The 21762-nt window shown below is 42.8% G+C and overlaps 1 protein-coding gene and 2 non-coding genes across 3 annotated transcripts in view; all 3 read left to right on the top strand.

The window, feature by feature from the left end:
- Positions 1 to 21762, top strand: part of HS3ST4 (heparan sulfate-glucosamine 3-sulfotransferase 4) — a 281140-nt gene that overhangs the window by 7333 nt on the left and 252045 nt on the right. The window lies entirely within an intron of this gene.
- Positions 404 to 541, top strand: LOC119943028. Its single transcript, XR_005455514.1, has one exon. It is a non-coding gene; the product is annotated as a small nucleolar RNA SNORA7 (small nucleolar RNA).
- LOC119943047 lies at positions 10344 to 10481 on the top strand. The gene has a single exon (XR_005455532.1). It is a non-coding gene; the product is annotated as a small nucleolar RNA SNORA7 (small nucleolar RNA).

The raw sequence follows: 21762 nt of genomic DNA, 5'->3' as shown, positions 1-21762 counted from the left end.
AACAACTTCCACAGAGGTCCTGTGGACCATGGGAAGATTGGCTTCAGAAATGGCCTCATCAGTATCATTATCCTTAAATTCAAAGGGCACAAGTATCTGATTTTATAAAGCAATTTTACTAAATAACAGTCTTAGAGCTCAGCGGTGCACTTCCCTCCTTGCGGTCTGTCCACTCTCTCAGCTCTCTGATAAGTTGAGCAGCACCAATACAGACACTCAGTTTCAAGGTGACTCCACTTTCAACTTCTGTCCCTGTCAAACTCTGGCTTTGCATTCGTGCTCCATGCATTTCATGACTGAACAGTGGCTTCACCTCATAAAAGGGCTCTGTCAGTCAGTATCATTGCCCTATTGACTTAGTCTGTTAATTAGGGATGTTTTTGTGGAAAACTACAAGGGCTTTCCCCTCTCGGGGTCACTCCTGGAGAGTTTCCAGTACTCTACCAGTCTCAACTACGGGAGGGAGAGTGAAGCAGAGGGATATCCGTTCCATTCCTAGCTTGGACAGTGGCTAGCGAGTGGAAGGCAATCTGCTATGAGTCTAAACTGGCCTGTGCTGGACAGCAGTGGCATGGGAGATAATCAAAGGCCGAGACTCATGTTTACTGTGGGGAAGGAGGCAATGATAAACTGCTTCTGTATTTTTACCAAGAAAACTCTATGGATATACCACCAGAAAAATTGCAGATGGAGGTGGGTCATTCTGGAAGAGATATGTTCATGGCATCGCTCTGCGTCAGAGACGACTCGACTGCGTAAGACAAGGCAAGCGTTTGTGTTTCTCTCCTCACCAACTAATTTCAATTAGTGGTGGATTCCTTACCCTAGTCCTTCACAAAAGTTATGGATGAATCTGCAATTTCTATCTGGCTGCTCAGCGTGGTCTAGTGGGTGGAGCATGGGCCTGGGGGTCAGAAGGACCTGGGTTCTAATCCCTGCTCTGCCACTGGTCTGCTGTGGGACTTTGGGCAAGTTACTTCACTTCTCTGTGCCTTAGTTAACTCATGTGTAAAATGGGGATTAAGACTGTGAGCCCAATCCAATTACCTTGTATCTATCCCAGAGCTTAGTACAGTGCCTGGCACATAGTAAGCACTTAACAAATACCACAGTTATTATTATTATTATTATTATTATTATTATTATTATTACTATTTCACTCTGAGGATCTTACAAACGGTGGTAAGCTCTTTATCAACACTTCCCCGTCTTCACATCTTTAAGAGCAATGTGACAAAATAAAAAGACTGAAGCCAAAAGCAAGTTTCATTTATTTCCTTGCAATCTTACTAAAAACATGGGAAATTGAACAGGACATTTCCTAACCAAACTCTCATTAATCGAAGTAGTTCACTGTACCGATATTGAAATTCCTTATAAAATATGTCCTCTCATTTCAGAGGAACTCATAGTTCCCAAAGTCTCATTACCCAAATGTGTCAATAATAGGTAGAGTCACATTAGCCCCTAAAGTCTCTGAAGAGAGAGCTGCAACACAGCTCTCATTTTAGTTGGTTCATTCAAGGTAACACCCAAAAGGAGGATTCCAAAGCCTGGAGCCGAGTTTACAAAGCTGTCCAGGGAAACTTCACATCTGGATTCAAAAATCTGAGATGTTGAATTCTCCAGCAAAAGCAGAGAAGATTCAGCTTTCACCAAACCAAAAAAAAATATATTATATTCTTGTAAATTGTAATTCCACTCTAATTTTGCTGGGGGAGGATGGAGAATTTTCCTTACTATAAAACAAGAATAGGTCTGTAGGGATTGGACATAACAAGCATGCCAAAGGTTTGTTTGTTTTTCCCTGAGTTGGCTCAGCTGGAGAATGCTCTCTAGTGCACAAAGACCCCAGAACATCTGTGAACCCACCCCACCTGGTGAAATCTGCCATCTGCAGAGATGCTTCCACCATCACACTGAAAACATGTGATTTGTTGCACAATCGTCAGACAGGGAGGTTCCTAGCACATGTGAGATTCCTTGAGATATATTTTTAACAGTGGGTGGTGCCACCCTGGTTTGTCCCACCTCATCCTCATGAATTGGTGCCTGTTGCAGTATCTTTCTACTTGTTCAGGTTTCTGTTGTTCAGGGAGGGATGAAGAGGAGGGTTTACTCCGAAATAACATCCTTGCCCTTTTCTCTCATCTACTGTCCCCCATTGTTACACCCTTCCGTGACTGGTAGAAGCCTCCCGAATACAGAGACTGTCCCCAGACAATCACTGCCTCAAGGAAGAATTGTCAAGAAACGACCTTCCCCTGAAAGTTCACCACCTATTGCCTTGGTAAAGAGACTGATGTAATCCCTCATTTTTTGTGGTTTAACAAGCTCCTCTATATTTATCTGTCATTTGTGTCTGCTTTTTTAACCTACCTACCCACACATCAATTTTGACTATCATATGGTTGAATGGATTTTTTTAAGCATTAGAGTAATCTTCCCATTCATCTGAGCTAGAAACGTCAGTCTAGTTCACAAATAAAAATTAAGAACGATTATAAGATATTAGATTTAGTTTTCATCGCTCCTTATGTGTCTGACTCCAGTCCTTGAGTCCTAGATTGTGAGCCCTTATGAGGACAGGGTCTTTGTCAAATTCCCACTTATATACTCTTTCCTAGTGCTTAGTACAGTGCTCTGAACTGCACACAGTACACGCTTAATAAGTACTACTACTAATAATTACAGTATTTGTTAAGCACTTACTATGTGCCAGGCACTGTACTAAGAGCTGGGGTAGATGCAAGCTAATCAGGTTGGACACAGTCCATGTCCCAAATGGGCCTCACAGTCTTAAGCCCCATTTTACAGATGAGGCAACTGAGGCACAAAGAAGTGAAGCAACGTATCCAAGCAGACAAGTGTCCTGGCCGGGATTAGAACCCAGGTCCTTCTGACTCCCAGGCCCATGCTCTATAATAATAATAATGATAATAATGGTATTTGTTAAACACTTACTATGTGCTAAGCACTGTTCTAAGCACTGGGGTAGATACAGGGTAATCGGGTTGTCCCACGTTGGACTCACATTTTTAGTGCCCATTTTACAGATGAGGTAACTGAGGCACAGGGAAGTTAAGTGGCTTGCCCAAAGTCACACAGCAGACAAGTGGCGGAGCCGGGACTAGAACCCACATCCTCTGACTCCGAGCCCATGCTCTTTCCACTAAACTGCACTGCTTCTCTACCCATTGTTTCTTAATAATAGTAGTCCTATTACTACTATTATTAAACAAATATTGAATATTGAGTCATTTACTATTAAAGCTGAAAAGGTCCAGCCTGAGGTTGAGACTTCACTCGCTGTACTGTCAGCAGTGTTCACTGCTGCCTTTTGTTTCTCCTTTAGTGAATATTTTGGCCGTGGCAGATGGGCATGGACACTTTGTACATGTGCTCGAGAAATATGTGGTTGAGCCTCCTGTCTTGGGCCCCACTGTGGGTTGACTTGGCCGTTGGTTGGAAAAAGACATGCAGTAAAACCGGAGTGCGAGGAAACCAATAGCATTCATGGCATGCAAGATCTATTCCCATCAGAATGCTGAAAGGTGTTTTCAAGACTTCTGAGGAGAATCCGTTCAACAGCTCGTATAGTGATCCGCAAAATGTAGGTGCTCCCTAAAGAGTGATGGAGATGAGGAGGACGAGGTTAATGCCATAAGACAGTTCTGTAGAAACTGGAAATGGAAAAGATCTATCAAGCAATTACACCTCACCCGCCAACCAGTACTTTATGCTTCCTCCCGCAGGGCCCCTCTTCAGTCCCGGTTCCAAAGGTCCTAGGTAGGTAGAAACTGCACAGAGTCCCAGGGAAAACTCCCTTCTCTAGTTGGGAGAAAAGATGAGGGAATTCCTGAATTTCTTGGGTGATTTTGGTGAGTTGGCTTGGTCGTACCTCCATTCTCCTCAAAAGAGAAGCCTAGTCCAGGCCACTGAAATCCTTCAGATCCCTACCTGGTTTGAGAAGAAGTAACCATTGTGTCACTGCCCTCTCTGTCACCTGGACATAGACCAAGCATGTTTATGAAATATAACTTGGGGTGCTGGAAAAAAAGAAAATTCTGCAGCACGATAAAATTGTCTCCCATCGTATAGCTTTAGGTTGTTGGAGAAATAAATCCACCTCTTCTAATGCTGTGAGATATTGTTGATAACTTGTAACTACTGTACTTATGTGCAAAGATCTTTATCGTTTATACTAGATCCTGAGCACTTCTGATAACTTAAGGAAGATGTATCGATTTTTCTGGGTCCTGCTGTGAGTTGGCGTTTACTGAAAGCCAGTGACTCAGCTTTCCCTTCTCAACACTGAGAAGCTGATGTATTAGAATTGCTCCAGGTTTTATAGTCTTTAAAAAAAAAAGTTTTTCCTTGTGTGGTGGGTTATTTCAAGCCAGTATGAGGGATAGACAAAATCACTTGCATCATGCTTCAAGTGTTTAAAAATTAAGTTGCATCTTCATCTTGTACACCCGTGTGGATAGAGGCAACATGGAAACAATGGTATTCATTGAACACTTACAATGTGCATAGCACTGTACCAAGCACTTGGGAGAGTACCGTGCAATAGAGTTCCCTGCCCTCAAGGAGCTTATAGTCTACAGGGAGGAGATTACAGCTTGGAGTGCATGTATGTCTGTGTGTGTGCATGCCTCTGTGTCCTTGTGTGTGTGTTCGTGTGCATGCTTGCCTGTGTAAAATAGAGGTTTTACATTCAAGGGATGAGCCACATAAGGATAGCTTCTTGCCAGCTTTGATCTTTGTCAGGTTTTTAACTTTTTCTATACCACCCCTTCACTATCTGTAACTCCCATTTCCATATCGAGCTCCTTGGCTCGAGGTGCTGGGTGTCAATGAGAACAGTCTTGGCTAGGAAGGATGGCATCTCTTGCAGCATATGGGATGACCAGATATGCCAAATGATGGAAGAAGGATGACTCATAGAGACAGGTGCTGGATGCACCCTGTTTCAGAGAGGTCTTTTATTTTCAGCCCTGTGGCTTTTAGGGGCTGGTTTCCAGGTCAGCATTTGCTGGGATCAGGCCTACCAAGTGTGACCAGTGGGTAAAGTAACTGTCCCGCTGAAACAACTGCCCCTGGATGTTAGGAGGAAGTGTAAAAGACTCCCCGGACCTTTACTAAACCATTCTGGGTCTCAAGGGTTGAGATGGCATATGGAATGGATCGAAGCACCATGGTGTCTCAACCCATTGAGAAAAAAAGGACACCACTGAATTTCCATGGCTAAAGCGCATGTCAGATTTTCTCTTGTGGAGATGCTCATTCCCACGGGTACAATCTCACTGTCATCAGTGTTGTCTTTGAACTGAAGGACAGCTCTTACTGAGTTATTTTGGTCCATTTTTCACCAGGTATCACTGGACGTATGAAACCTGGATGAAATATCGACTGAAGCAGTGCAACAAGAGCCTAAACGTACCTAGTGTACATCAAACACATTGTTTCTGACCCTAGGTTCAGTGCTGTTCTGAGGAATGTTTCCAGGTTTACCAAATTTGGGGAACTTGGAAAAATTTTGAGATATGGAGGAAACTTGGAATCAGTCGCCGAAGTGGGAATCACTGGCCTGAGCTGGACTTTTCCTCCCCATGTTGCCTGCCTCTCAGGAGAGGCCTCTCAGGTCGCAGAACCCTGGCAGACCTGGGATTGCCCATGATATTCTGGGCCTAATAAGGGTTTGGGGACCTTTGGACCCTGCATTTTCTGGCTCTACCATATAGTTCAATCTATTGGTTTATTGAGCATTTACTGTGTGCAGAAGACTATACTATACAAACACTAGACATGTTCCCTACCCATAGCGAACTTAGTTGCTCTCTGTGTCCAAAGAAGACCCCACTATGAGTGAAATTCACCTAAGGGTACCTTTGCCCGAAAGTGCCAATGCGGAATCCACAATCTCAAATGTAGTGTGCCAGCATAACGGTTATCTCTTGTTATATTTAATGTTTGCAGTGCCTGGCTCTCTTTTACCTCTTGGTCTATCATTCCTTACAAAGATTTCACTAGAAGGGAGCCCCACTTTTATTGAGAGAAGCAGCGTGGCCTAGTGGCTAGAGCATGGGGCCGGGAGTCAGAAGGACCTGGATTCTCATCCTGTCTCTGCCTCATGTTTGCTGTGTGATCTTGGACAAGTCTCTTCACTTCTCTATGCCTCAGTTACCTCATCTGTAAAATGAAGATTAAGAGTGTGAGCCCCTTGTGGAACAGGCACTGTGTCCAACCTAATTAACTTGTATCTACCCCAGTGCTTAGAATAGTGATTGGCCCACAGTAAGCACTTAACAAGTACCAAAGTTATGATGATGATGATGATTATTAAAAGTAGATTTGAGAAGGGGCATTGATGGAGGCAGGATTGTAACCAGCCCCCTGCTCCTCAGATGGGGTTGAGCATGGCAACTTGGGGGGTGGGGGGGGCAATCCCCCCATTCCAGGTGACCCTCCTGGAGGGAAGTGCCTTCAAATCACACTACCTCTATTCATCCCTCTATGCAGGGCAGAAGAAGGACCAGCTCTCGCATTTTTACAACAAGCATACTTTGGGCTAATTATCCTCAACAATGGGATTAACTGAGTGTGAAGCCTTGTACCAAGTGCTTAGGAGGTACTACAGAAGCAAAGACATATAATTCCTGCCCTCCAGGGGCTCACAGTCTAATGACCTGAGCCAAATTCTTTGAGTATGCAGCAGCCAGCTGCTGGGGTAGTATTCTCCCCTCCAGAGAGAGGTGAGCCAAGGAGTGGAAAATCCAGGAAGAGGATGGAGTTAGGCACCTTTGGAAGTTAAATTAGTTCTTTCAGTTTCCAGTAGCACTTGAAGCCCAGAAGCAGTTGTTTCCTAAATGATCCTCTAATAACCTGAAATAACTGTCCCTAAAATATTTTATGTATACCCAGGGAATAGCTTAAAAGTGGAGAGAATTTGGTTCATTTGATAATTATTTTATTTCATTACTTATAACTCAGCATTTTCTTGTTGAATTTTAAATACAACCTGGAAATGTCCATTCCAAGGTTCCTGGGTATTCTAATAGTTAATTAAAGTCCTAAAAAAACCTCATACGTTTTTGATGTCCATTTTGTCACTTGAATTTTCTGGGCCCATCAATATGAATCACGCGTGAGCCTCGGAGTCGGAAGAACTTGGGTTCTATTCCTGGCTCTGCCACTTTCATTCATTCGTTCATTCAATCGTATTTATTGAGCGCTTACTATGTGCAAAGCACTGTACTAAGTGCTTGGGAAGTACGAGTTGGCAACATATAGAGACGGTCGCAACCTAACAACGGGCTCACAGTCTAGAACGGGGAGACAGAAAACAAAACAAAACATGTGGACAGGTGTCAAGTCATCAGAATAAATAGAATTAAAGCTAGATGCACATCATTAACAAAATAGATAGAATAGTCAATATGTACAAGTAAAATAAATAGAGTAATAAATCTGTACAAACATATATACAGGTCATGGGGAGGGGAAGGAGGTAGGGCGGGGGGATGGGGAGGAGGAGAGGGAAAAGGGGGCTCAGTCTGGGAAGGCCTCCTGGAGGAGGTGAGCTCTCAGTAGGGCTTTGAAGGGAGGAAGAGAGCTAGCTTGGCGGATGGGCGGAGGGAGGGCATTCCAGGCCAGGGGAAGGATGTGGGCTGGGGGTTGATGGCGGGACAGGCGAGAACGAGGTACAGTGAGGAGGTTAGCGGCAGAGGAGCAGAGGGTGCGAGCTGGGCTGTAGAAGGAGCGAAGGGAGGTGAGGTAGGAGGGGGTGAGGTGATGGAGAACCTTGAAGCCAAGAGTGAGGAGTTTTTGCCTGATGCATAGGATGACTGGTAGCCACTGGAGATTTTTGAGGAGGGGAGTAACATGCCCAGAGCATTTCTGTACAAAGATGATCTGGGCAGCAGCGTGAACTATAGTGAAGTGGACAGAGACAGGAGAAGGGGAGATCAGAGAGGAGTCTGATGCAGTAATCCATTCGGGATAGGATGAGAGATTGAACCAGCAAGGTAGTGGTTTGTATGGAGAGGAAAGGGCGGATCTTGGCAATGTTGAGAAGGTGAGACTGGCAGGTTTTGGTGACTGATTGGATGTGAGGGGTGAACGAGAGAGCAGAGTCGAGGATGACACCAAGGTTGCGTTCTTGTGAGACGGGAAGGATGGTAGTGCCGTCTACTGTGACGGGAAAGTCAGGGAGAGGGCAGGGTTTGGGAGGGAAGATAAGGAGTTCAGTCTTGGACATACTGAGTTTTGGTTGGCGGGCAGACATCCAGATGGAGATGTCCTGAAGGCAGGAGGAGACCCGAGCCTGAAGGGAGAGAGGGAGCGCAGGGTCAGAGATGTAGATTTGGGTGTCATCAGTGTAGAGTTGATAGTTGTCTGCTGTGTGATTGAGGTTAAGTCACTTAACTTCTCTGTGCCTCAGTTACCTCATCTGTAAAATGGGGATTTGAACTGTGAGCCCCTTGTAGGACATGGACTGTGTCCAACCTAATTAGCTTATATCTACTTCAGTGTTTAGTACAGTATCTAGCATGTAGTAAGTGCTTAACAAATGCCACAAAAAAATGATTCCCTGAAATACAAGTATTAGTATAAACACTATTACGTTTTCATGTTTCCTAGCTGGGAAAATATCAAGACATTAAAAAAAGTGATAAAATGACTAGTGGCACAAGTTTTACATGGTTAGTTTAATCTCCCTTTGTCATGTGGAGTCTTTGTTAAGTCTGGTTTGGCAGTTCCACTTAAGCAACAAATATAAAGAGAAGTTACTTACGAAAGGTTTTGATGCCAAAGACAAATTTCCAAGTACAAATTAGTGACACCCTGTAATGTAAGAAACTTGAATCTTCTGCTTTTCACTCATTTTCTCTTCCTTCTTGTTGTCATGGGGACTTCTTCTTCCTGAGTTATTACATCGTGCACTTCAGCAAAAATTTTATTGCTCTGGGGCTGGAGAGGCTCATGTGGGACATTTTTCACTGTTCATGGTGTAATACACAGAGGTAATTTCTTTCAAATGATTTTTGCTTGAAGTGATTTTCAATGAATTGAGAAGGGTAAGAGTATGAATGAATGGCTGAGTTTTTTAGTACCAGGTCCCGGTAAGGGACATATACTGTCAAACTTTTCAGAGCATTAAATGCGGATAGTATAATTTCACTGGTGGTATATAAATAGGCAGTAGTCCATTTTATTCTCTTTCTTTAAAATAAAGTATTTACTGTTGTAATCTCTATGTCACTTTTTTATCACTTGTTGAAACTTTATTTTATATCAAAACTGAAGGTTTTTATCAAAAGGGGACAGTTATTACATCTTAAAAAGGTGGAGGTTAGTTGTCATCCCAGGGAAATGGTTATACAAGTAATCTTGTTGTCAGTATTGTTGGAATGTTAAATTACACCCTGTATTGTTCATAGGTCAGGTTGGATTTTTCATGTTCTCCAACTATTACAGCTAGAGGCTTTTGTAACACGTCTCACTCTTTGTAGTTGATATGAGCTAGATCCTACCCCTGAAATTGGAGACCCGATGTCATTTTGCCTGCCATAGTCATAGCAGGTGACTTTCTTTTCTCGGCTCCCTATTCTCTAGGTAGGGGAAGGCCTTGTCACATGTTGAGACCCAAAGACTTGCCAGTTGCTGTCAGCAAGATTTCCTGTCTGGCTTCCAGCCCAGAATGCCTAGATTGTGTCTACATGGTATTCTTAGGCAAGTTCAAAAAATTCAGTGGGAGCATTCTATCTGCAAGCCGAGTTTTGCAAGTACAACTCCAATCGAAAATAATTGAATGAACCGATTTGCAGTACTGCTGGATGCGTACTGGGAGAGGAGGAGTAGCATCTAATTGATGGCCTAATCTAATAGTATCTAATCTCTATACTGTAAGCTCTTTGTGGACAGGGAATATGTCTACCAATTCTGTATTGTACTCTCCCAAGTGCTTAGTGCAGTGCTCTGCAAAAGTGTTCAACAAATAAAATTGATCGATTGGCACTATCTAATTCCTTTCATTCCATCAGTGGTATCTGAGAAGCAGCATGGCTCAGTGGAAAGAGCACGGGCTTTGGAGTCAGAGTTCATGGGTTCAAATCCCGGCTCCGCCAGTTGTCATCTGTGTGACTTTGGGCAAGTCACTTAACTTCTCTGTGACTCAGTTACCTCATCCGTAAAATGGGGATTAAGATTGTGAGACCCCCGTGGGACAACGTGATCACCTTGTAACCTCCCCAGTGCTTAGAACAGTATTTTGCACATAGTAAGTACTTAATAAATGCCATTATTATTATTATTATTATTATTATTATTGTATATAGTCCCTCTCAGGGTCACACCTGGAGAGCTTCCAGTACTCTACTAGTCTCGGCTACAGGAGGGAGAATCAAGCAGAGGCATATCCATTGCATTCCTAGCTTGGGCAGTGGCTAGCGAGTGGAAGGCAATCTGCTACAAGTCAAAACTCACCCATGCAGGGCAACAGTAGCATGGGAGAGAGTCGAGGGTGGAGACTTGAGTTTACTGTGCGGAAGACGGCAACGGTAAACCATTTCCGTATTTTTACCAAGAAAATTCTATGAACACACTACCAGAACGATTGCCTATGGAGAGCGGGGCATTCTGTGAGAGATGTGTCCGTGGTGTTGCTATGAGTCGGAAACGACTCGACGGCATAAGACAAGACAAGACTGCATATAGAGCACTGTGCTAAGCACTTAGGAAAGTACAGTACAGCAGTGTTGGTATATGTGATCCCTGCCCACTAGGAGCTTACTGCCTATGGTTTACAAATAGGACTTCATTCACAAATCCCCCTAAAAATCATTTAACTTGCCTGGAACGCTCATTTAATTTTGAATGTACTTGCCCGTATAGATACCTCTCTAGGCTGAACACCACTGATTACTCCAGCTGACATTCTGAACTCTCCATGCCTCAAACATCTGTTCGCATTCTGCCCAGGATCTGTCACTATTTAATTTCTTTTTCACAAATAGAATCTAGTATAATTCAGAGGTTATGAAAAAAGAATTTGAATTCAAGGATTTCCTTTATTTCTGTACTGTTTTTTCTTGCCCTAAAGCCATGACACAGTTTAGTAAATGTTGTATATACATCATCTATGTACACGAGAAGCTGCATGGCTCAGTGGAAAGAGCCCGGACTTTGGAGTCAGAGGTCATGGGTTCAAATCCAGGCTCTGCCAATTGTCAGCTGTGTGACTTTGGGCAAGTCACTTAACTTCTATGAGCCTCAGTTACCTCAACTGTAAAGTGGGGATTAAGACTGTGAGCCCCCTGTGGGACAACCTGATCACCTTGTTACTGCCCCAGTGCTTAGAACAGTGCTTCTCACATAGTAAGAGCTTAATAAATGCCATCATTATTATTATTATTATTATCTGTACATACACTTTTTCTGTAAGATTTTACATCTGAACACCAAAATGGATTCTAAACTTGATTTTTTGTATCATTTTAAACTTTACCGTCTTCAATCCTTTTTAGTGTAGATGAAGGCATGTAACTTGTCAAGATATCACTGTAAGCACAGTATTTTCTTAAAGGGTGCATTTTGGGGGAACAATTAAAACAGCATAGTGCATCAAACCATGAATATTTGGAGTTGAATATGAGGCAAAAGGATAAGATAGACTACCTCATAATATCCTATGATTTCTGGCTTGTACTGGCACTGGTCAGCTGTCACCTCTGGAAACCCTATGAGAAAAACAGAGGAAGTACGGTTTGTGGGACAGAAAAACAGCACAGAGATTTGAGGGGGAATAGACCTTTAGAATCTATTAGCTTCAAAAGGACATTCTGCTCAATCCATTCTGTTTCATTCTTCTTCATTTCTGTCCTGTGGCTGGAGCAGTTATTCACTGCCTCCTCTGCACTCACCCCCACAAAAAACTCCTACCCCTTAATCAGCTGGGTCATCCAACATGCCCAAATTGACTTTCCATTCTTAGAAATCCACGATTCTTTCTGCTTCCTATGTACTAAACATGCTTAATCACAATCTGCTTTTGCATTTGTTGAGATCTGGTCATTCTTTATGGGACAGGCATCTTTTTGAAAACAGTCTTTGTTTTGAAGAAAATTTCATCTTTTTGTCCCTTAGCTCCATGGGGCATCCCACAAGTTAGAAGCCAAACCAGCTTGGGTTGAACTGTGCTGACCAGATGAATCTTTGTGGATTCTTATGCCCCTGAACCCATTTTAGAATTAGTTCATCTTAAAAACCATGTCCCAAAAATTCCAAGAGCTTCTGAAACATGGACATTCCCTCAGACTTGGTTACCAGCTGAAGTGGCTTCGAGATTCCAAGCAGATGATATGAAGAAAGGTTGGGAAAGGGAGAAAGAGATTGAAAGGGCATCACAATTAGTGGGAGCAGTGAGAGTAACCCCAGAAAGAGAAGAATTTTAAGTAGGAAAAAAAGCAGAGGAAGAAGATGGGGTGAAGGACAGATGATGAACAGAAGTAGAAAAAGACAAATTCTCTGTCAGGAGTGGATGTCATGACCAAGGGAAGAGTTGGTTGGTTCCGAGCACTGACTCCTGGGTTGACTCTGATGAGCTGGTTCTGATTTGAATGATGGCACTTTGTCAATGAATTAATTTAGTTGTTTCATATTGGGTGATTGATCATCAAATCTTTCTTTCCACTGCCTTTTGGGACTTTGCCTGGGCATTTCCTGCTCCTGGATGTTTGAGGAGTCTCCCTTCCACTGTAGCTTGGCTTTCAGGGTCCCTAGAGAGGTTTCAAAACTAATGTGTCCATGAACAGAAGAAGAACAGTGCCAGCAACAATTGCCACTCCCTGAACCCCTTCCCCCCCCCCCCCCCAAAACACACACACATACACCTCTTCAAATACCTAGCAAGTCTGGAAAGCAGTGCTGACTAGTGGAAAGAGCATAAGCCTGGGAGTTAGGAATTCTGGTTTCCAATCCTGGATCTACCACTTGTCTGAGTGCAACCTTGGTCAAGTCACTTAAATTCTCTGTGCCTCAGTTTTTTTCATCTGTAAAATGGAGCTACAGTACCAGCTTTTTCTCTTTCTTGGACTGTGAGTTCCATGTGGAATGAGAACTGTGTCTGATCTGATTACCTCATGTCTACTCCAGTGCTTAGCACAGTGCATGGTGCATAATAAGTAGTTAACAAACATCAGCATTATTATTAGGTCAGTACTGAGCCCTGGGCCCAGTTCTCGTAACTGAAGATGCTGAGTCCTAGGGTAAATTCCATATAGGGGATCATTATTGTCAGTCAGTTGTATTTTCTGAGCACTTACTGTGTGCAGAGCACTGTCCTAAGAACTTGGGAGAGTGCTCTATAACAAAATAACAAGACACATTCCCTGCCCACAAAGAGTTTACAGTGAGAAACTCAGCTTCACCTCTTGGGGGCCTTGCTTAAAACTGGAAAGATTAGGGTGATGACCAGGGTCTCTTCTTTGGGTTGTTATGAAACTTCATTTCTCTCCATCTATTTTTTTCTAGTCCTAGAGTGTGTTATAGGAGCCAGTGGCCTAGCAAATCACCACAGCAGGGGAATCAGCCATTTGCCCATCAGCAGCAGTTGTCAGTCATGCATGGCATTGAACCATTCAAGAAGCATTCACCAGGATGCAATTTCCTGGCAAGATAGGCCTGCTGGCACCAAGTCACCCTAATGCTCTCCAGCACTACCATCCTGGATCATGGGTGGAATGGAAAATTCCATGGGAAGGGGGGAGGAGTCCATTCCTTTTGACAACAGTCCCAGGTTGACCAAACTTGTGGCCTAGTGGATAGACCATGGGCCTGGGAGTTAGAAGGACCAGGGTTTTTATCCTGCTTCTGCCACGTGTCTGCTATGTGACCTTGGGCAAGTCTGAGCCTCCTCTGGGCCTCAGTTACCTCATCTGCAAAATGAGGATTGAGACTGCAAGCCCCATGTGAAGTAGCAGCATGGTGTAGTGGATAGAGCACGGGCCTGGGAGTAAGAAGGTCGTGGGTTCTAATCCCGGCTTGGCCACTTGTCTGCTGTGTGACCTTGGGCAAGTCACTTCACTTCTCTGGGCCTCAGTTACCTCATCTGTAAAATGAGGATTGAGACTGTGAGCCCCACATGGGACAGGGACTGTGTCCAAACTGATCTGCTTGTATCAACCCCAGCACTTGATACAGTGCCTGGCACATAGTTAAGTGCTTAACAAATACCATGATTATTATTATTACTATGTGGGACAGGGACTGTGTCTAACCTGACAAGCTTGTATCCACCCCAGTGCTTAGTACAGTGCCTGGAACATAGTAAACGCTTAACAAATACCACAATTATTATTATTATTCCAGCTCTGAGGACCGTTAGGAAATCAGATTGCTCTGTGGCCTCTACTGGACCCACAAAGAACAATGTGAACACTCACTAGATTGCAAGCCCTTTAGAGGCAGGGGCTGTGTCTTTTAGAGCAATTGGTTTTTTCCAAGTGCCTAGCACTGTTCTCTGCATCCAGTAGGACCTCAAATGCTTTTGATGACGGTGTTGATGATGAAGGGCCCCTCAAATGAATCCAACAAGGGACTGGGGATGCCTGAGGCCTAGTCCAGATGGACAGGGCAATTATCAGTAGCAATCTGACCCTCTCTTGGCTTCTCCTAGTATGGGCCAGTCCAGATCCAAATTTGCAGTTTTCCACTAAAAGTGGATCAGCCTTGGACAGGTGGTGAGTTGAAAAGCTGGTCTAGAATTACTTTTCTTTCAAACTGTCAGTTACAGCTGGATGCGCGGGGCAGGGAGAGAGGGGACGATGAGATGGTCTTAAAGAATCATGGCCAAAGAGACCTCATATATGGAATATCTCTCTCTCATCGATATCTCTCCCTCTCCCCTCCATGGAGAGGGGTTTCTGTGGACATTTCTCACTGTCTACTGGGTTTAATGTAAAACCCAGAAAGGGAACAGCAGTACCCTTTGCCCAAATAGTCTAAGGTTCCTTGATGGCTTGGAACACAAGCTATAAAATGCATAGAGACTCTAGATAATATGTTCTTAAGAGGCCACTTAATGTTCTGGAAAAGGAAATTAGAGGCAGAGGAAATCAATAAAATGATGGTAAATTAATATTCTTTTATGTTTTACCCAAAGCAGTGTGGGTATCAGTGTAGCCTGATGGAAGGAGCAGATGCCTGGGGGTCAGAGGATCTGAGGTCAAATCTCAGCTCTGCTACTTGCCTGCTGTGTGTCCTTAGGCAAGTCACCCAACTTCTCTGGGCCTCAGTTTCCTCATCTGTAAAATAGGTATTAAATCCTACTCTCACCTCCTTAGACCACGTGTCCCATGTGGGACAGGGACCATGCCCAGCCTGATGATCTCTACCCCAGTATTTAGTATTATGCTTGGTGCTTCATGAACACCATTAAGAAAAAAAAAATCAGAAATAGGTACCCCCATTTGAACTCTGAATTCTTCCCCAGAAAAGAGCATTAAATAGGTTGGATGTACTGTTCCCCACCTTTCCTGGGATGTGTACTCCTGGACATTGCTGCTGTCTCATCTGGGAGTCAGAAGGACCTGGGTTCTACTCCTGATTCAGACGATTAGCAGGTGTGAACAGTCCGGCTGATGAATCAAAGCCCCTGCAGAAAGAATGTTTTCAGACCACCAGGATGTATTATCAGGCTATTTGTTACCAATATTGACTAACAAGACCTCGATGGATGAAACATGTATTTTCCTTCAAACAATTTTTCTTTCCATAATGGTGATCTGTGACAAAGACAGGAGGCATAAGGAAATTTCGGTACCTTTCAGATGCAGAGTTTCTTGGTCTGCCAAGGTCCAGCGTAAACTCTCCAGATTCACTAACTGCATTTCATTTCCCCCTATCAAACAAGCCCGCACTGGTGCATTGTTACATGAAATTGACTTGATGGTGTCTTTCAAGTCTATTTTTTTTAGGAAGCTTGTTCTCACTTCACACCTTTCTAAAGGGAATGCAAAATCCAAGCTACTTCATGAAAGGTAGGCATTAAGCCACTTTCTCATGTAGTTCCAGGCCTTTTCCTAGCTTGGAAGTCCCTTGATGGTCAGGGATAATGTCCAGTTCCCACCTCTTTTAGTCTTTCCCAGTGCATAATATAGCCCTCTGCACATAGCAAGTGCTTAATAAATACTATAACTATTACTAGTACTACCACCCTTCTCCCCTCATCACTCCATGTGAGCATTCCCCATTATTCGAGATTTAAGGATTCCTCATTCATTCGTTCAATTGTATTTATTGAGCACTTACTGTGTGCAGAGCACTCAATCAGTTCAGAATCCTCTGGAAATCTCAAAATCAAAAGCCCGTGATAAAGATGCATGAAGCAATAACCATATTGGTAAACCAACACATCCAGCTGAGAATAGCTGAGATATAGCAAATCATAATGCAATTTTCTATGCCAAAAGGGCTTATCTCCATCTCAATATTATTCTGCATCATTACTCATTCTGGAGAGGCTATTGCTGTCCTAGGTTAAGGGATTGAACTTTGCAACCAGAGTTTCAAGCTTATCTTACTACCTATTGCTTGACTTTTATTGCTCATAAATTCTACTGACATTGTTAGATACAAGTAAGTGTATTCTCCATTAGAAAATATTAAAATTTTATACCAGTTTAGAATAAAGAAGATTAAAGAGGAAATTTCTAGGGTCCAATCCACCATGAAATTGAAATTTATACTTGGTATGTAAAATGTGTGTTATGGATATGCTTATGATCATCAGTTAAATGGGGAATGGAAGAGAAGGGATTGGATAAAATATCCCAAACTTTAAACGAAGGGAAAATGCAGGTGTACCTTGTGGTCATGGGTTCTAATCCTGGCCCCGCCACTTGTCTCTTGTGTCACCTTAGGTCAGTCACTTCACTTCTCTGGGCCTCAGTGACCTCATCTGTAAAATAGGGATTGAGACTGTGAGCCCCAAGTGGGACAGGGACTGCGTCCAACCCAATTTGCTGGTAACCACCGCAGCGCTTATTACAGTGCCTAGCACTTAGTAAGCACTTAACAAATAACATCATCATTATTGTTATTATTATTTTTATTGTTTCAGGTAAAGGAAGGTTCAATACATTTGGTGGTGGTTTGGGTTTCTGGTGAAAAATAACCCAAATAATACAGCTCGGGTATGAAGTTGGACATTTCAAGCCATTGAGCACACAATCTAACATAAAGTCATTGTTAGAAAGCATACTGTATATGCAAACAGAAGAGGCTTGATTTCTCAGACTGCTTTCCCTGCCTAGCCCTTGGCAATCTTGCCATTTGTGGAGCTATTTTGCATTTACGCTTTAGTAGTCTCTGTCCCATGAATATTCAGACGGCTGCTTGTTGTGTGTTAGTGTGTGCGTTTCGCACCCATTGCATTACTTTTCTTCCTTCTTTTTTCCAGTGGATTCAATTAGTTCTATTTGTTGCTTTAGCAATAAAATGATTCCCTCCACAGCATTAAAATGAGTCTCATTATTTCATTTGCACTGTTGTGTTTCATAAACGGAGGGGAAAGAGGGTGAGAGGAAGGGGATTTTCATTGCGGGGAGTTTCTGTTGTGAATCGGCAGTGCTGCCAAATAGGAGCCAAGAAGATGACACTTAATATACTCGTGGCAGCATTAAGAATAGATGAAGGTCACTGAAAACCGCAGACGAAAGATCTGCTACTGCAAAGGCATATTATCCTCACCTGATGGACTTTCAATTAGGCTTAACATTCTGACAAATGGATTGCCCAGGAATGAAGAGGGAAGCAGCTGCCCCACCCATTCCTCCCCTTTCTGTTTGGAAATGAAATAGTCAATCATCCAGTCAATCAATGGTATTTATTGAGTGCTTACTATGTTTAGAGCACTGTACTAAACACTTGGAAGAGTAAAGTACAGTGGAGTTGGTAGACACTACCCACAAGGAGCATAGAGTTTATTATTAATGATAATAATGATATTTGTTAAGTGCTTACTGTGTGCCAAGCACTGTTCTAAACACTGGGGTATATATACAGGGCAATCAGGTTGTCCCACATGGGGCTCACAGACTTAATACCCATATTACAGATGAGGTAACTGAGGCACAGAGAAGTTAAGTGACTTGCCCAAAGTCACACAGCTGATAAGTGGTGGAGTCGGAATTAGAACCCACGACCTCTGACTCCCAAGCCCGTGCTCTTTCCACTAAGCCAGGCTGAGTCTACATAGGATCTCAGTTTAGTTTAGGAGGGTAGACAGTAAAATAAATTACTTATAAGAAAAATGGTACGGTATAAGTATATGTTCATACATCCTAGGTGGTGGGGTAACTCTTTGCAGGGAATGAGTCTGTTTATTTTTATATTGTACTCTCCCAAGAGCTTAGTACAGTGCTCTGCACACAGTAAGCACTCAAATATGACTGAATGAAAGAATGAATCTTAAAGGGCTAATGGAGTCTAGACCCAAATACAAAGGCAACACTGAAAGGAGGGTGAATAGGGGAAGACCTCTTGGAGGAGATGTGATTTTTGAAGGGCTTTGAAGATGGGGAGAGAGGTGGTCCATAGGATATGAAGGGTGTTCCAAGCCAGAGGGGGGACACGGCCAAGGGGTCGGCGGTGAAACAGACGAAACCAAAGCACAGCAAGTAGGTTGATATCAGAGGAACGAAGTGTGAGGGATAGACTGTGGTAGGAAATGAACGAGGTAAGGTAGGAAGGATGAAATGATCAAGTGACTTAAAGCCAAGGGAGAGTTTCTGTTTGATGTGGACCAAGTAGACGGACAACCAGTCCAGGTTCTTGAGGAATGGAGAGCTATGGATTTAGACTTTTTTTAAGAAAATGATCGAGGCAGCAGACTGAAGTATGGACTGATGGACTGGAGAGAAAGGCTGCAAGGAGATCAGCCAGGACCTCATTCCAAATTCATGTAAAAGGGAACATTTATTTAGACTTAAGGGTATGTGTATGTTTGGAAAGCAGGTGCTGGGGGTAGGGGAGATGCATGTCTTGATCCTGAAATGTTGATTGCAATCCAGCCTACAGGTTTAATAAAATGCTATTTAACAATGGCCATTATTTGAAAAATTCAGTAGGAGACCAAAACTACGTGGAGGATTCATGTAATTTGACTTCTGGTGTATCGAGGAACATTTTTCAAAGGGGAAAAAAAAAGCTTTAAAAGAGTAGGAATGACACTGATTATGTGGAAAAGACATATGTAATTAGAAAGCATTTCAGAGTTTTGTTAGTAAGCCGCGTTTAGAGTACCCTTTCACAAGTTGGAAATTTCATCAGGTAGTCGGATTGTTGTTAACAGACCCATATTTTCTTGTTATTTCACACTGTGCCAAGCAAGAATCATATTGGTTACAACACTGAAGAACATCTAAGTAAGGAAAAAAAGTGTGGGTACTAAGAAAAAACTAGATTTAATTCTTAATTGGTCTTATTTTTCAGGGCTGTGTGGCTTGGCCATACTGGTGGTGTGCATCATAGCTAAATATTAGCCTAATTAATAGGACCACATAGTTTTTCACTTGCATTATTAATTGTTTGGACCTAAATTTCAGATGGATGTAAAGAGAGGTGTCTTTGAGACTTATTAAAAGCCTTTTCTACTTACGCATCTAGGAGATTTTTAAAGTTTAAAACTTTACATTTTTTTTAATCTAGGAAGGGTATGAGCACAGTGAGAAGCAGCGTGGCTCAGTGGAAAGAGCCTGGGCTTTGGAGTCAGAGATCATGGGTTCAAATCCCAGCTCTGCCACTTGTCAGCCGTGTGACTTTGGGCAAGTCACTTCACTGCTCTGGGCCTCAGTTACTCCATCTGTAAAATGGGGATGAAGACTGTGAGCCCCCTTTGGGGCAACCTGATCACCTTGTAACCTCCCCAGCACTTAGAACAGTGCTTTGCACATAGTAAGCGCTTAATAAATGCCATTATTATTATTATTTATTAGACTTGAGAGTGCTCAGCATACCTAGACCATCCTGAGCATATCAGACTGTCGGTGAAAATCATGGCAGAAAATAGTCTGGATTTTCTTTAGCTTCCACACCGGAGAGTTTCCCAAAGAAATTGACATGAAATTTCTTGCCCCAGCAAATGAAATGACTAATTAGACTAAGTGGGTTCATCATGAAATCAAGATGCAGAGCTGTTCTCCGGCAGCGCTTAGGTAGCAGTGGAGGTCTCTTTATACTGTAAGCGTTCTGCTGATGGGACCAATTGAAGCTTATTGTTAAATAACTTCTGAACATAAAATAAAGAAGCTTCAGGGAAAAATGTGTCTAGTTGGGATGGAAGACCATTTTAAGTGTGAAAAATGAGATCATAGAACAGGCTAGGGAGGTTGGGAAAGTTAAGTAATTAATCACACTGGTCATAATGAGGAGAGGAAATCAACGTGATAAAAGGATTTGTCTGACTAGATTACAGACAAATTTGAAAGAAAAAAGCAGCAAGGGGCATCGCTATCTTGGGAACTGTGCTCTTTAAAAATCCTCCATCATTCTTATAATCAATTCTGCATTTCCTTAATAGCTATGTGAAACATGGCTCCCTCTACATTGTCTTAGATTAACCACTAACTGCAAACTATACGTTAAATGAAGTATTGAGTATTTGTCTCACAACAATACACTTGGATGTTGCTTATTTCCCCAATAGGTCCTGTATGATGCATTTTAGGAGCTGTATTGCTAAGTACAGACTGTACTTTAATATCTGCATTCGATAGTCTCCAACTGCCTCACTTAGAAAGCAGCTGTGCAGAGGCCCCACAATTACAGATAGAGTTTTTCTCATAAACTGCTTAATTGTTTGTTTCTGGAAACTATTGCACCGACTTTATTATACAGTGTATGGCAGGCTGCAGCCGGCAAGCCGCTTTATGGGTTTTCTTAGCAAAATACCAAGTTGACATATGTTGGGCTCACAAATATGATTCAGTTGTATTGTTATCTGACCTCCAAGGAACTTGCAATCTGTAATAAAATGACTGTGTGGCAGATCCACTAGTAAAATGGCACAGTGACTGGGAATTCAATCTATAAACAAGTGTGATCCCAGGAAGAATAGCATATGAAGAGACTCTAACTTAGTACTGTAACTCCTTGCCCACCAATAATACAGTGGTTACTTCTCTGAGTTACCATTAACCTTGGGTTGAAACTTATAGAATGCCAGGGCATAAAAGGTGGTATTTGTTCCACATTGTTTGTTTTTTTTTCCTGAAGACTGTACCATTTTAAGTACAGCTACACACCATCTTGTGGATGGGAAATATCTGCATTTTCCAAATGGGGAAAATGAAGACCAATAGATTGACGTAATTTCTTCTCAAGAGAGCTGGGGCTGGAACAGGGAAATATTTGCTCCCAGGTAAGCTCCTTCAGCCTCCTGGTTCCTTCTAGGGTTTGACAAAAGCCAAAATGGGCTGTGTGTGAGGATAAGTGGTATTTGTAAAGCATTTACAATGTGCCAGGCTCTGTATTAAGCACTAGGGTGGATACAAGCAAATCGGGTTGGACACAGTCCCATGAGGGGCTCACTGTCTCAATCCCCATTTTACAGATGAGGCAACTGAGGCATAGAGAAATGAAGTGACTTGCCCAAGGTCACACAGCAGACAAGTGGTAGAGTCAGGATTGGAACTCAGGACCTTCTGATTCCCAGACCCATGCTCTATCCACTATACCATGCTGCTTCTCCTGATGGAC

The sequence above is a fragment of the Tachyglossus aculeatus genome, chromosome 21 (assembly GCF_015852505.1).
Source record: "Tachyglossus aculeatus isolate mTacAcu1 chromosome 21, mTacAcu1.pri, whole genome shotgun sequence".
NCBI lineage: Eukaryota > Metazoa > Chordata > Mammalia > Monotremata > Tachyglossidae > Tachyglossus > Tachyglossus aculeatus.
This window is presented reverse-complemented; position numbering and strand designations above follow the sequence as displayed.